At 40.0% G+C, this 17,153-nt stretch overlaps 1 pseudogene; it reads right to left on the minus strand.

Annotated features, from left to right (window-relative positions):
* Nucleotides 1-11,358: 11,358 nt before the first annotated feature.
* On the minus strand, nucleotides 11,359-11,712 carry LOC149148477 (early light-induced protein 1, chloroplastic pseudogene; annotated as a pseudogene).
* Nucleotides 11,713-17,153: the final 5,441 nt, after the last annotated feature.

The raw sequence follows: 17,153 nt of genomic DNA on the forward strand, positions 1-17,153 counted from the left end.
CCATCAACCTCGAAACTAGGGATCGACACGTCCGTCGAGACACCATGGTCCAAAACCATAGGCACAACTTCCAAGGACTAATTGCCACTGACCAAAGGTACGTTTTCACATGTACGCGCTTTTACTGAAGCCAACCTGCGTGTACACGCGGATTCTCCTTGCTGAAACCTGCGTATATCTCTTTCTTGTCCTGCTGTACTGAGATCTGTCCACTAGTTAAGTTGCCATCACCTGTACCAGTCTCTGAGCACCTGTACCAACCTCTGAGTGAGTTGCCATCAAGGACAACACTTGAATCATAATGCCAACATTTTTCCTACGTTGATCTTGGGTTGAGAAAATGGAGCCTACCAACCAAGGAATTCCCCTTGGTGGAAATCCTAGTCCCTTCTCCTCTTGGGGAGATGTTGGTGCGCCCCATATGCCCACATTGTTGCTTCCAGGACTGACAATTGGTTTGCCCGTATGGCTCTTCTCAACCTCTTTCGTTCAGAACACCACTATTCCTGAACAATCGAATCAGGAACTAGACGAGTCCAGAGTTGCCCATCAGCCTTCTACCTCCTCTAATTCTTCCTCTCCTCCTTCCTCTTCGCTTGATGGGGCTGGTAAAGCCAAAAGTCAAGTTCATAAGGAAAAGAAGGAAAAGAAGAAGAAAGAGAAGAAGAAGAAGGAGCCAAAGACGAATGGGGGAAAACGAGTGTCGTCTAACGAAAATCCACACACTGCACCGACCATGCCTAAATCGCCATGTGTCATTTGCAAAGGATACCACCTTCACAGAGATTGTCCTTGCATCCCCCGGATACTAAGAGACTGGTCTCCTCGTTTGCACAACCTGGTGTCGTCAACCTCTGATGATCATGTTGAAAGCACATCGTCAACTAGTGAAAGTGAAGCCCCAGGACAAAAAGGGAAAGCTAGATTTCCTTGTAAACTGTGCGAAGGCAATCATGCCCTCCACCGTCGTCCCTTCTTAGACAAAGCTAAAAGAGTTTTGGATGATCGTCCGGTTTCACCGTTACGGCTTCCTCCTGAATATAAAAAACTCTTGCCGAGTCCGTCGCTAGTTGAGAATCCAGCTGGCCCGCTCAAGTGGTCGGCTGAAGTGCCTATCATTGAAGATAAACCATTTGGATCTATACCAGACAAAAGTCAAAAGGTCGAGGCGACAGTTGACCCGGTCTTGCCTTCAGAGGTTTCATCTTCAGATGACACAATCACTGAAACGAATAAGGATGACACCGTCCAAATTCTCTTCATAAACATAGACACCGACGAACATGGGGGCAATCTACCAGTTCCTTTACCGCAGGAAGGAATTTCGTCAGAGCCATACCCGGCCGTCTATTCGGTCCCACCTCCAAGCAACCTAGTTGTCTCCTTCGACTGGAATCAACTAGGCAGACCACATTTACCAGCAAGTGTACAATTCCGAATTATCGTTCAAATATATAGAATGGTCATGGCTAGTACCATCATTGATGAGGGGGCTTCTGTGAGTATCCTTTCCTCAACTGCCTGGAAAGAGCTTGGTTCGCCATCGCTTTTGCTTGAGATGAGAAATCTGACAGGCTTTGATAAAGGAACCAGTCGACCTTTAGGGATCCTTCCCAATGTGCCCATAACATTGGGAAGGAAGACAGTTCGCATGAACGTAATGGTAGTTCAAGGAACCTTGTATTATAACCTACTCCTTGGACGAGACTATATTTATTGCATGGGAGCGATTGTCTCCTCACTCTTTAGAGTAATGTGTTTTCCGCACGAAGGAAGAGTGGTCAAGCTCGTGGACCATCTTTCATTTCCCGGATAACGCATAGCAAATAGTCATATACCATCCCTAAATGGTCTTTTCACACAAGAAATGTCTCAATCTCCAGTCCGTCCCCCCGATGAGCGCGAGTAATTTGGAGGGATATGACTGAAACCCAGGGGGCATGCATCCTGGTCTGCTTCGGCAGGAAAACTTCGGGTATAGGGTAGGTTTCCACGGGAGAATATGACTAGTCTGTACCCCATCCGTGATTGGAAGAGGGGTTATTCTAGAACAATATTCTTTTGTCAAAGTTATGTGAGTTGGCGGGCATCGTCACTCACCTTTGTTTATTTCGAGAAACATCGCCGAAGAAGTGTTTTGTTTACGCCGTAAATAGAACAATCTTTGGGTAACCTGTAAGAGGTAGGCCTCTCTTGGTAAAACAAATGTTTTGGCGGAAAGAAGTAGAGGTAACCTTGAAACTCTGTTTTATACCTGGGGGCATGCAAACCTTTTGGAGTGCAAGCAAAGAGCGATTATTTATCTGTTTTTTGGATTAGTCATTTCCTAACTTGCATAAATAAAGGATGTGGGGCAACACTCAAAAAGTTGCGGATTTTGTATGACACATTCTTATCATATGACTTGATTAATCGAGCAGTGTTTACCGCGAGGTTCAAGCTCGTTAAAAAATAAACCCGGGTCGAGCAGTGTTTACCGCGAGGTTCAAGCTCATTAAAAAATAAACCCGGATTGAGCAAATGTTTCCACCCACGTTTAAGCTCGCTAAAAAATGAACTATCCCCTGGTAAATAACCACCGTGAATATAGCACTTCAGCCATTAAAGCCTTTGTCGTTTTTGCACCGTCACCTCCACTTTTTCATTGGCCGATCATTCACCTCCATTTGATTGTTTACCCATTTTGAGGAATAGCTGCGAAGAGTGATTTCACTAGCCATCCTTGTGACACTGCCGTGATTGGAAAATTCCAAACCTTACCTGGAATCAGCTGCTACCCATTTTATCACTCGTTCCTCAAAAGACGAGTCTTCTTTAAGCTGTTTTCTGACTCGTAAAATATGAAAAGATTGCCGAGTTCTGGCCTTCCGGCTCGTTAAAGTGACAGGAAGTGATATCCCTCCTATAGATTTTAATCTTTTTGGACCTGAGGGATTATTGCACAAAAAGATCGAGCGCTTGTTTTGTTCGACTCGTAAAAGCGATCGAAAATTCATCCCTTCTGTATTGTTTTATACTTTTTCAGACTTAAGGGATTAGATGACGAAAAAGGAATTTTGGAGTTACCTTTACGTACCTTTTCAAACTCTCTAAAAATTAAAAGGACCGAGTTATCTTTGTCTTTAGACTCGTTAAAAAGATTAATAGCGACAAACTTGTCTTTAGACGAGAACGAGTTTCACTATCGCTAGGCTCGTTAAAACATAGCGATGGGTTTTCCCGAAGGGAAAATTATAGAACAATCATATGTTATCCTCCTCAAGCTTGACAAAAATAAAGAGGTACTGGTCAGCAATGACTGGGGAAAAATTGGGAAGAAAACTCAAAGAATCTTTATTGGTAGCAAGTCGCTCTTGAACATGACACTTCCACTCCGTGCCCGAGTCGGGTTGGGTTGTTTCATTCACCGGTCACATCACCATGGTCTCGCCATACCATCCACATTTGGGGTTAATGCTACCAATCCATCACATAAGTGTCGCCGACATGTTCAAGAGAAGTCATCCAGAAAGGCCATCTGTGTCCCGCCCACTACCATACATTATACTCCATTCTTTCACGACCGCCACCCTGAACCATATATCATCAGATCGTTTTCACCTCCATCAAAATCATTTACTCCATTCTGTGTCATTGATGTGGGATTCATTAAGGCCCTCCTATGATGGATCACTTCTTGTCGACATCAGCTCATTATCCGAGAAGTTGATCTAGGAACACCCCATTCAGTACTTTGAAGCTTGCATGCCTCAATGGCAAGTTTCTCACTTCCGGCGACAGGTTTACATCAATGACCTTCGACCGAAAGATTTTGCGTGGTGTTCGACACCAAGTCCTTTATTCACACCACGTGACTTGTACTGCAGTACCTTGAGGGTCATTATCATTATCGGTGATTCCTCTCACGCTTATTAATAGTTTACATCATTGACTGGTAATCAAGCAATGTCTTTCCATGTTCGACTTCAAAACATTTCTCCCATGGATCGACTTGTACTTCGAGTGAAGATCGGACGAGATTGAAGACCCCGAATCTAGTTTCATCCATCTGGGCTGCGATTTATATTCAGGAAAATAAAGACATTTGAAATGTACAGCATTGCAGCACAGATAATCATCCTACCAAAAGGATGATGGCTCTATCAGAATCATGAGCCTACCATCAGACGATTGTCTGTCCTATGTACATGAAAATTAATTTATAAAGCTGAGCATGGGAATGCCCGCCTCAGCTAGATCATGAAAACAGTATGAAGATAATGTATTGTATTGTATCTTATTACAGGTCTCCTCCCAACATTGAAAGAACTTCAGATCCTCCTAATAAAGCATTTCACCCGATAAACGGCCTCATACTTTAGGGGGCAACTGTTATAGACATTTTTGTGCCTTACAACTCTAAGCATGAAATGTCCATAAACCAAGGACTCCTAAGTCCCTAAAAGTGTTGTTCCAACCCGTAAAGGAACAAGGTCAACAAATTACAGCTTCTCCCAGAAGTTCTCCACCAAAAACTGCTCAGAATAAGTCAAATCAAGATCATTTCAGCTGCTCCACTAGCCAAGTGCGTTTCATAGCACCTAAATCCATTAGCTAGGTGCATTGCAACGCACCTAAATGCACTACCAGGGTGTGTTGAGTGGGAAATGACAAATGGCAGTGTCATTCTGCGAGGTGGAGAGACAATGGAAGCTTCCAGAATCTTCTCCAATGACACTTGCCTCACTGAATTCGACCAAGGATGAGTAAGAGGCTTTCAGTCTCCAAGTGGAAGCAAGAACTGATAGAGAGAAGCCACTAATCAAACCATGAGTTGACTCATCCTCCTTGCATACATCTATATATGGATCCCTCATCCCAGAGATCCAAAGGCTGGAATTTTGCACATTGTAAGGAATTGCTGTTGGTTTTGAGATACATATCAGAGAATTGGGTGATCTATGCTTTTTTTGGGGGTGAAGAAGGGACTTCTTTGCTGGGAGGTTGATGCTGGGTCAGGAATCATCGGTTGTAACTCCTCCTAGATCTTCTCGTATATCAATAAAAACTATTTGAGTTTCTTCTCCATGCTTTTGTATCATTGATGCTTGTTACATTTGTATGGTTAACTTAAATCTGATCCTAAGTTATTTATGAATATAAATCCATGTCTTTGTGTAGTTTCCTTCTTCCGTGATCTTACATGTACTTGGTGAAGCTGGGAAAGTAAGGGAACAGGTAGCTGGAAGCTGTCAAAGAGGAAAGAGATTGGATCAAAGGACTAGCGCAAGACACAGGTTGGTTCTTCCAATTCCTCTTTGTTTATAGTGCATAAAGAAGATACAAAATTAGTTTTCTATGTTTGTTTCTAAGGTAGCTGTCACACCTTAGTGGAATAGAGCAGTTCTGAATAGACACTTTTCCCGATAACAACTATGGGGCTTTTGCACTACTGTAGTAGAAATCTGCACTATTTCCCCAAGTCACGCCATGGATCTTACTTATCTCCTTATAACATTTAGTTATCTTCACGTAAATATATACCTTATATTACATTCACTTAGCATATTCATATAAGTTTGTGGAGTAACTAACCAAAAAACATGCAATTCATACCTAGTATACTTTAATGCATAAAATGGGAAAAGATACACAAAAATATGGTAAAACTTCTCTTTATTGATGTTTCAAACAGTTACAGACTCAACCTACTCTGCGCACTTAGCTGCGACCTACTAGGCCTATGACCACTCAACTACAGAGCCTTCTCCTACTCTATGACCCAAAGAGACAAATCTACACTTCAGATACTTTTCTATCCTTATATTCCATGATCATCAATCCATTCTTTAACTACTTAGAGCCTCGCTATATTTATACAATCCCATGGTCTGCGGACCATGGGTAGATCTCTCAATCTAACACTACATTTACAAAAGTAACGTCGGACAACCCTATGACTCTATTACAACTTCGCGCCCCACACCCCCAACTCGTTAAGTCTTTACAATGGAATTTAGGCCCAGAAACTTGCCTTGGGGGGGATTCCACGCCCAACAGGCCCCCAACACAAGCATCGTGACTCGCCCTCGAGTCACTCTGTCGGCGTGGAGATCTTTTCACGGAGACCTCCCAACTCTGCTCGGACTACTGCAAGGTCAGCAGCAGGACTAGTGTTTCCTTTTAATTCCATTGAAAATCTTTTGATACCTTTGGACCTGAAACTAACATTTCCTTTAAAATATTCTTATGTTTCTTGGTATCCCAGACCTACCTTATTTTTTAGAAAACCTTGACTACTCATAATGTGGTTTAGTTTCTTTGTTCCTTCAACAATTTTTTTGTCTAATTCCATCTCAATTTTGGACTTATCAAGGTTTGTTCTCAGAGCTAATATTTGCTTCTAAATTATCGCAGTTATTTCCCAATCAATGATTAATCCATTCAAAACCTCTTCTTCCCTTTTTGCATCATCAAGCTTGAGATTTAGAGACAAAATTTCATATTTATATATTTTTATAATCATTTTCTCCCATTTCTTGGTCAATTATTGTTTCAAGAGGTTACTCTCTTCTTCTAGCTTCTTACAATTATTTTTCTTTTCTTCTAATTGTTGTGCCAAATTGTCTTCACTCTTAATAGCTTCCTCAAATTTTTTACTTTGATAAACAAACTCTTGATTATGAGAGTTGTACATAGCTTCTTTATCTCACAACAACTTCTCTTTTATTTTCATTTTCTTCCATCAGGTCATCTTTAATTCATCAAGGGCGTTGATGAGCTCCCCTTCAAGATCTACTACACTTTTGTCTTCTTCTTCCTTGAGGTTTGTTTCGTTCTTAGATTTAGATTTATATTATAATGCCATGAGTAAGAATTAATCAACCTCATCTTTTGGAGACTCTTGCCTATTTCCTTCTAATGCAAAACTATCCTCTTTGGAGTAGAGCCCATTTTTTCTTGAAAGGATTCTTCTTATGAGATTTTTGAGCTTTATCTCTGAGCTTTTGATCCTTTCCCTTTCTTGTCTTATCTCAATAAGGAAACTTGGAGGAAAATTTCCCAAACCTTCCACATTCAAAGAATTGGAAGGGTATATTTCCCTTATAATTTCCTAAACCACGTTTTAGCTTTCTAGCAAACTAAGCCAACTCTTGATCAAATTCATAGTTGGAACATTCTTGGTGATATTTGTGTTCCTTAGTCTTCATTGAGGCTTTAAATTCTACCTCCTTTTGCTCAAACTTCTCTTTTTCTATTCTAATCTCATAGGAAGTGAGAGTTCCATGTAGCTCCTTCATTAAAAGAGACATTAAGTTTGACATATCTTCGGTAGATCAGATCTTAGAATTGAATCTCATAGGAAGACATATCAATACCTTCTACAAAACTACTTCATTCTTGAGTTCTTCTCCAAATCCTCTAATCATATTTTCTACCTCTTCAATCTAAGAAAATATTCTGGTATATTTTCTTCTTTATTCATTCTTAGGCTCTCAAACCTCATTCTAATGGCTTGAAGTTTGGCTTGATTAACTTTCTCATCTCCTTTATAACTCCTCTGGAGCTTGTAGCATACTTCCTTGGTTGACTTACATTGAATTACTTTTACTAGGTCATATTGATTAAGGCCAAAGAGAATTGCACTCTTTGCCTTTTCATTGTTCCCATAAACATTTTTACCATTTGCATTTGTAGGAGGGGTTTCTGGGACAATATAATCAACTAATACAAAACTCCAAACATCTACACCTAGGGACATGCGATAGGCTTCCATACCGACATTCCAAAATACATAATTTGTACCATCAAGGACTGGTATCTTACATGAATAAGCATCCTAACTTTCTGGTTTAGCCATGATGGCTTATCAATTTACCTTTTAGTGTTAAAGTTATTCCTAAAGGAACCGATATCTTATACCAATTTTTGGGATCATGATTTATGTTACACTAGAGCTCACAGGTGTTAGTAAACAGACACATTTCCAGATCCAATAGATCCTCGAGCGATGGTTAAGCACATTTCATGAAACACACAGGGAAAATTTCCATGTACAATAAGGGTAGCTATAATTTTACTGTGATTGTTCACAATTATTTTGCAGTATCATTTATTTCCTAAAAATCCCCTTAAAATCTAAGTGCTTTAGGATGGGGCTAATCATGGATATTCAAACCTAAGATCCCAAAAGGCACCTTTTGAATGCTTCATAAATAATTTTTCATCTCGAAATAGTTTGAATGACTTATCAGCATTCTCTATGTGTAATTCCCATGCTTTATTGTAGACCATAATATCGTCAAAGAAGACTAGCAAAACTTGCATAGAAAGGCTTTGAAAATTTTGTTCATGAGGCTCTAGAAGGTTGATGAAGTGTAATAAATATTGAAAGTAATCACAAAAAACTTATATTGACCTTCTATGTTTATTATTGAAGATCATTAATAATTAATAATCATTAAGAAGATCATTAATAAATAGGACACTTGCACTAAGTTCCTTCCTTCTTTAATATCAAGACTACTACTCATGAGTAAGGGCTTGTAGTAGGTTGTATGACCTCCACCTTCAATAGTTCTTGAGTGATATTTTCTCTTATATTAGTTTGTAGAAAGTGGTGTTAATAAGAATCTACATTTTTTAGTTGAATTCCTGGGATCAAGGGAATGTTATGTTAGTGCTCTCTTTAAGAATGGATCAAGTTTTTGGTGTTTGAAAGACTTGATGATTTTTGTGAAGGAACAATTGAAATTTAAGTGTATTTCTTATGTCAAATTATGGATTATCCATAACTTATATGGAATTAAATTGGCAAATAATTCTAGAGTCGCCTTTATTTAATAATTTTTCCATACTATGGGTGTTGACTATTTCAAGGGACCTTACCAAAATCCATTGAACGGTGTATACATGTCCCCCTTTAGATAAATCTATATAGATTTATTTGAAATACATTATGAGTGATCCCAATGCGCATAGACACTCTACCCCCAATATTATATCATAACAACTCATATCAATGGAAACTAAATGGGATTTGAGTTAATAGTCTCCAATATAGAGTTTGACATTTTCACATTTTCCCCCACAGTTCATTATCCCTCAATTGAGGATCATGATCTAGAATTTGTGTCCTAGGTATTTCAAAAAATAGGTTTATTCTACCACTCTCTTATGAATGAAATATGAGTACGGCCATTATCGATGAGGACTACAACATTATGGAGCTTGATGTGGCCTGTAAAGTTAGAATGCCTCATAATGCACACATAGGGATTAGGGTTTCCTCATGGGGAAGTGGAGGTTCAATATGTGCCTAAGCTTGGGTGCTAGTGTATACAACCCATAATGATGATGTCTATTTAATAGTTATGAATTTGGGTATGGCCTGAGTGGTCACAACAATTTGGAACAATTTATTTTCTTTAAACCTATACAACTTCATCTGTTTTTTCTAACCCTGAGTATCTTCAAAATGAGGCTTCCTTCCATGTAACAAAACTATTCAGTTGCAAGGAGGTTTTAAAACCCATAAATGGAAATTACAAATGCACCACTAATGACAGGAATATTAAGGCATGGGATATCGAAAACACGAGTTATGGATGGAACTCATATTCATTATTTATCTATGCATGGGAATCACAAATACACTAGGTCTTAACTTAATCCAAAATTATCATTCATTAGCTTGACTCAAGTCTCATGCGACCCCACAATGTTTACCATCATCAAATGGAAAAAATTTCAACAAGTAATTGCAAAAAATCTAATGTATGGGTGATGAAAGGGAGTGGCCTCAAGGGTTTTAAAACCTCTGAGACCTTCACTCACTTGAGTTTAATAGATCTGAGCTATTTACAACAATTTATAATGAATTAAAGTAGTTTGAATTATGTCCCTAACAAGAACATGAGAGTCCTGCCCAACTATAAATTCATATTTACTTTGAATGGCATTTTCTTACCTGAATCACTCTCAAGTTTCAGTGCCCATACTTGCTAACATAGCCATCGATTACAGGGATAAAAATAACCATAAAAGAGGCTTGTCAAGTCTTGCAGCGCATCCCTATTGTACTAGCATAAAATCCCATAGCTAAATTGTGTGGCCATCTAACTCTTCTATAAAACTTACCATTTTCCAAGAGTACAACAACTCATGACAAACAGAAAAAAATTATACACAAACGCCTAACCATTTAACATGGAAACTATAGGCACTGATACAAGTACATTTGTTCAACAGAGGTCCGCGATTTCAAGAATATTTGATTCTCTTTTATCTGTACTATTCTAGTAAAAAAAATTAATTTGGTAGGGGTAATTTAATGGCTTTTTTTATTCCTTGAATTTTGCACACTATGCTTTTATCTTTTACTTTGGGTATTTTATGAATGATGTATCAAATTTGTTTGTTAATTGGGATTATATATGAAATTAAAATATCACCACTTATCATTTATATATAAATTAAAATACACTATAAATAAATTTTAATTACTTTTTAGAAAAAAATAACATTAATTAATAATATACTATAAACCATAGATTTTATAATCCATTCATTTTAATTAAGTGTAAATGATTGTTTCCAAAATTAGTTATTCTATGTTCTTAGCATTTTCTTAAAAATATATCAAATTAATGTTTTTAGCTTAATACATATATATAAAATTTAAATTATAGAAATACTTTATATATAGAGAGAAAAATATTAAATAATTATATATAAATATGTACATCTTAATATATAATAAAAATTCATAAAACTAAAATATCATTTTTTATATTTATTTAAATTTAAATATGTAAATACATACACCATATGCCATATGTGGACTAATAAATTCCTTATAAAAATTTTCCAATTTAAAAAATTTTAGTTCTTTCTTTGCGCTTTTGAAATAATTACTATGGAATTCAGAAATTTACACGTACCAAATGAATAAAAGTTTGTTTGTGTTACCGATCGTTAGGCTTGTAATTACTATGGAATTTAGAAATTTACATGTACCAAATGAATAAAAGTTTGTCTGTGTTACCGATCGTTAGGCTTGTTTTTATCCTTCCATGTTAGATCAACCTGTTAGGAACCTGGTATGGTTGGTGTCAATTAATATCCGTTCAGGATTAGTGAGCCAAATTTTAATCAGAGTTTCTGCCAAAGATGTACTCAGAAATATATTTATATGATTGATTCGGTAAATATTTTAATCAAAATGACATAGATTGTGAATGAACGTGTCAAATATATCATAAACTGCCAAAACAATTTGTTACAACGCCATCTCGTGATAGAAGAGTGAATACAAGTTGGGTTGGATTACAACCTACACTAAGAGGGCTATGAAGTTTGGTATAGAGCTGATGATGATCATGAGATGATAGGACCTCCCTTGAGGTATTCAGTCAAGGCCAAAGCAACGAGGCCAATCATGGCAAAACGCCCATTCAACATCTCTGCCCCAGAAGAAATTATTTCTTGTGATTTGCTCTCTTTGGACACTCCCTTGAACATGGGTATCAAAGAAGCAAGTGTGAAGAGAAGCGTGCTTCCAATAAACAGTGGAACTCCTCCGCTGGCCAGTTGGGTGGCGAGGTCTTTCCCGCTCACTATCTCCATCCCGACAGCTAAGACGAATCCGAGCATGGCGAGTCTCCCATTTATGGTTTCTGGGGCTGGCCCACTGAAAGCAAACACGTCCTTAAAGTTTGTTCTCACCTGCATTATTATTTATGTCAATTCAATTTAGTTCAGTGCATGGGCAGTGCAGTGCATGTTAATGTTAAAATTGGCGCTTGCATAATCGCTTACCGTCTCAGGAGGGGTAGAAGGCGATTGCCTTGACTCCTTCGGCTGTGGATCCACATGACCCAAATTAAGCTATATATAGAATAACATAAAACCTTATAGAATAACATAAAACCTTCTATTCGTGGATAGAGAGACAGCGACAGAATTACTAACCCCTGCCATGCATTTTACTCGAAGCTGCCTGCTGGTTGTTGACCTCTCCGCTGGCCTCCGTTGCAGGAGCGATGCTCCATTCATCGCCATTACTGATGCATTTATAGCGGCCATGATCGCAATATAATAATGAACACTATGTATGAGAACGAATCTAATTTATATGGACTTTGAGAACAAGAATATAATGAACATATGAAATAACTAAAGAAGAATAGCCACAAATGATCTGTTATGAGACTCCAGGGCTGGTTATTGTGATATATATAAGGGTGTGGAGGCCATATGGAAAAAGCTACCGACATTCATTGAATGGTAAACGCTTAGCCAAGTCGAGGTTTCTCTTCCTCGGACTATGTTTCCACGTGGTTGGATAAAAATTGAGATGTAGATTGTGACGCCCCCGAGCCTACGGTGGTCTTTCAACCGTGCCGGCGAGGTGCGGCACCACTGAACACTTTCTTTTTAACAATACTCGTGCACATGGACTACACCTAATTCACTTGTCCTTACTTAGTTTGTATTTCGCAACCAAGTAAAATGCATTTATCCTTTATACTTAATGAAGCCCATACTCATTCATTATCCATATGCAATTAACCAAGAACATCAACAATTGCAACCAAGTATAAAGGGAGGGGCAACTCCCGCACAGTCTGCCCAACAATAATACATTATAACAGTTCTTCAATAATACATCATCAAGTATACTTGGCAAAACTCCAAGTCTATACTTAGAATAATTTACAATCAAGGCATAGATAGCCTTTACAATACATGTGCTAACTTCATACGGTAGGAGGGTGCTCACCCAAGACACCAAGAACTCCACCTTAAGTCCTGCACAAAACCTCACTCAAATCGTACTCCGAACAGCCTACGACTGACCTCCGATAAATCTGCGCACTTATACCTTGGGGCGCATGAGCTATGCGCACTCCAATCCTTTCTGCGCACTTATTTACCCTTCCTCCTATGCGTATGAGGTAATGCGAGTTGAGTTCGAATGAATGACTTCCAAATGAGCCTTGCGTTCATACATATATACACAAGGTAGTGTAATCTCATGCGGTGTGTACAGCCTTAAGGCCGACCCCCAATCATATGATAATATGCCCATCGTATAACTCTTGCAAGTCGGCTTGCAAGTTATCACACAACGCATATATAATATCGTTCACCTTTCAAGTGTCGTCGCAATGTTAAGTCTTCATCACATTTCTCACTAAGTGTCGCGCGCCTTTATGAAACGTCGCACGTAGCTCACCAAATCGTCGCATATGGAGTGCCCGCCTGTCGCGTGTTCGCTAGCTCGTCGCACCCATGTGCGCCTGCCGTGCTGCGCGCCCGTCGCTCGTCTACCCGAGTTGCGAAGACCTTACATCCTCCTCCACCTGAAATCATTGTCGTCCTTGACAACATACCATCTCGGTAGCTCTCCACCAAGATCATCATCAACCATGATGTCAACTCCTCCACATACGGCAAACATCCCTGCAACATATGTAGAATCCCATCTCCATCATGCTCCATCTTAGTGACTAACATGTCACCAAGATACTCCATACCAATGTATGTCATATATCATATGTCCATGATCATTGACCACCCTGTCACAATCTCCCCATGCTGCTCTTCACCATGGAAGGTCGATCCCTCCAACTCAAGCTACATGTCCACCGCGACAATGTGTCAAACTCCATCATGTCGTCACCACCATGTGCAAAGCTGCCCATGATATGTCAACAAGTGCTAGCATATCTCAACCATGTGCCAACATCTCATCTCAACAATATGTCATATATCGGAAGTCATCTCAATCCATGATCATCAACGACCATGTCACAATCTCCACATGCTGCTCCATTGTGGAAGGCTGGTCCCTCCATCTCAAGCCACATGCCCACTGCAACATATCATGTTGACCTCATCATGTGTCGTCCTCATGTGAACTGCTGCCATGATACTCCAATGCAATGCCAACATATCTCCGTACACTACTAGTCCCCATGTTTGAACTAGTTGGGTAGCTAATCCAACCATCACGCCCAAACCATGAGAATGCACATCCTCATGACACCATCAATCGTTTCTCAAGCATCCTGTCACATCCTGAACTCAATCAAGAATCCATCCATATAAGTAAACCATGCTCAGGTCCATGAAGTAGTCCTCATCTCAACTGCAACATGTCATCCATGATGTTTGGTGTCAATGTGCTACACGAATGGTGGGCTCCATTATTGTAGAAATAATGCTACAACTCCTGGGGCTCCCTATCTCTAATTTTATCAACCCGGTAGTTCGTACAAACTTGGAAGCGACGGTGCTATATGCACAAGTACTAGCTCTTGTCGCAGCTGTCACTTGGTCAGCTGGCACAAGTCCACTAGGGCTCAAGCCAACTTCTATATGCTCTCATAAGAAGCTTGCTAAATGATGGACGAAGGCTATCTCAAGGGAAATTGATCTACTTTGCAAAAATGAACTGAAAGCCAACCAAAGCATGGAAACCCTAGTAAACCCGAATCTGACTAGTTTAACCTCTATGATGCAATAGTGAGAGTGCAACTGTCTAAAAAGGATACCATTACTTCTAATGATGTGGAATGCATGAATTCAAACTACTTCTATGAAGGAGAACATTGTTTTTTTTATTTTTGCTTAAGTGATGGAGTGATTATGAATATGTCTCTTATTAGGGTTTGGCTGTGCAGAGGTGGTGCGAAGGGAGAGAAAGCTTGGGAAAGGTCAGGATGGCTAGGAGAGGTCCCAGAGGGTCCCTAGCATTAGTCCACAGAGGTCTACAACATTCGGATGCTCGGCAACCAAGTTTGCAGGCTTCTACTGGATGTCTACAGGGGATCCTACAGGAAACTAAGGAATTCTACAGGAAGTCTGCTAACTTCTACAGGATGTGCTGTAAGTGGAAGTTTGGTGATGGTGAAGGGATGGAATGGTTTTGGGTGGATAGGTGAGGTGGAGATGGAACTTGTGATGGCTCAGGGGCAGAGAAATAGGACAGAGAATGAGTGCACGAAGTTGGTTGGTGGATAGAAGGATGGCAGCAACGAAAGGTCAAAAAGATGAAGCTACGTGGCAATGGATGAGTTGGAGGGTAAACGAGCTGGACAGAGGCCGAGTAGGGCTTGAGGAGAGGTCAAGAAAAAGAGGAAGGAAGTGGAATGATATGGAGCAGTGTAAATGAAACAAATGACTTATGTCTTGCACCAAAAACGAGAATTTATTAACCTATGATACCTGTGCCATTAAACCTATGAACAGCAATGTAAAACCGAGAAAAGAAACCGTGCATGGAATGGAAAATGTAGAAGTATGGTTCAATATCAACAGTGCATGGATGGATCTTCAATGACTATGTTGCAGCTTGCATGGAAGTAAAAGACTGCGTTTCTTTTTGGTGGTTGATATGGACTGCACCCCAATCCCTAAACAGAGATGGCAGTGATCTCTAACAACCTTTTTCTTGGAGCTCCTGTGTATTACAAACCTCCTATCGAATCTAAGTAACTGAAAGCAAAGTAACCATAAGCTAATCCTACTCAATCACACAAAAACTAAATCAGCAGACTGTAAATTCGAATTGCATGTCAAAGTAAAGAAACAAAGTGCTGGAACGAAAGGCAAATAACATTACAACACAGAGGAGGTCTATTGCTCTCAGGTTGGGCCCTAACCTGAGAGCTATAGCTCCCTTAAAAACTCAGAATTAGATCCAAATCTGCCTGCCTTTATTCATAACCAAAAATCTGATGTCATGCCAAAACTGGCTTACAAAAAGAACCAACACCGAGCTGTAGCTCGTCCTTCGAAATTACAATAGTAATGCAAAAGTTCAAAAAGCTCCTATCAAAGGCTACGGCCTTAGTATTTATGCAAAATGATAATCCAACAGGTTTCCTTGATTTGTGGAGCTCGGCTGTCCAACTGAAGGTTAAACTGCTGATCCTGTAGAACAGTTGTAACTGCTGTTCCTGTAGAACGGTTGGCTGCCTCTAAGCTCGGTGGGGAGATTGGTTGGAGCTCGGAGCTATGGTGGGAATCCCGAGGAAGGTCCCCAAGACTGTGGACATCCTCTCCTAAAAACCAGCAGTGCCACCTTACTGTCTCCTTGTCTCCTTTTTCGTGGTCTTTGCTCCCTTTTAATGCCAAAAACCTGAAATCATCATGTATTAGTCACGTAGATAGAATGCCTACCCTTCTTCCTACAAACAACATGAATAAACCAAGAAATGAATGCATAAGCAATAAAAGATGAATGGTTTGAGCAAAGCAAGTAGGCCAAATGAGCCCAAATTGTACCAAAAATTGGGGCTCATCATCACCCCCCAGCTAAACTATTTGCTCGTCCTTGAGCAACTTAGTCCAAATCTTCATCCTTCATTGCTTTCACTGCTTCCCTTGCATCCCAAGGCTCTGTGGTAGTGTCCTCTCTGTGGATATGAAACCCTGCTTTCCTGTTCACCTCTTCCCATTGTTGACTGTCATCCTCCTCTGTATTGCCTTCAGTCAATCCTAGCAGTAGTGGTGGGCTGAGTTTAAGGCCAATCCAGCTGGCCTGGAGGCTTTGCATGGATTTCTTGTAAAGGTCAACCCTTGCCAAAGCTTCCCTCATCCGAATGGGGGTATGGTACTCTCGGATTTTCATGCTGTGTGCCAGGGTATTCCATCCGCGTGCACATGCTTGGGCAGCACTTTCTCCCAACAACCTTTCCATGTCTTCAAAGTGAGCTATGGCTTGGGCCTCTTGGTCCATAAATCTCAAGGAAGCTGTGGGATCCGTAGCCAACTGTTGGTGGGCTGAGATGAGTGTCACCGGATCCTCTAGTTCTGGTCGAATGAACAGTGGCTCCCTCACTTCTTGGTTCATGACCGATTTTGCTTCAGCTGCTCTTTGATCCTCATGGTTTAACCATGAGGCGAACGCCATCAATTGCATATCACCCAAGGCAATATTGGGATCCCAGGAGACTTCATTAGGCAAAGCCAAATTGTGGAGGTAAAACTCTGCTAATTTGGCTTTGTCTTCTGACGAACTAGTACTGCACAATTCAGAAAATTGTTGTGGGTTTTGGATATGTGAAATACCTCTTTGTGCCAAGGTGTTTATTTGGAACTGCAGCCATTGATCTTTCAAATACAATCCATAGGATTTTGCAGGTGGTCTGCACTGTATTGCC

The sequence above is a fragment of the Pinus tabuliformis genome, chromosome 9 (assembly GCF_031772625.1).
Source record: "Pinus tabuliformis cultivar Carrire ecotype Pingquan chromosome 9, CPIR1, whole genome shotgun sequence".
NCBI classification, from domain to species: Eukaryota; Viridiplantae; Streptophyta; class Pinopsida; order Pinales; family Pinaceae; genus Pinus; species Pinus tabuliformis.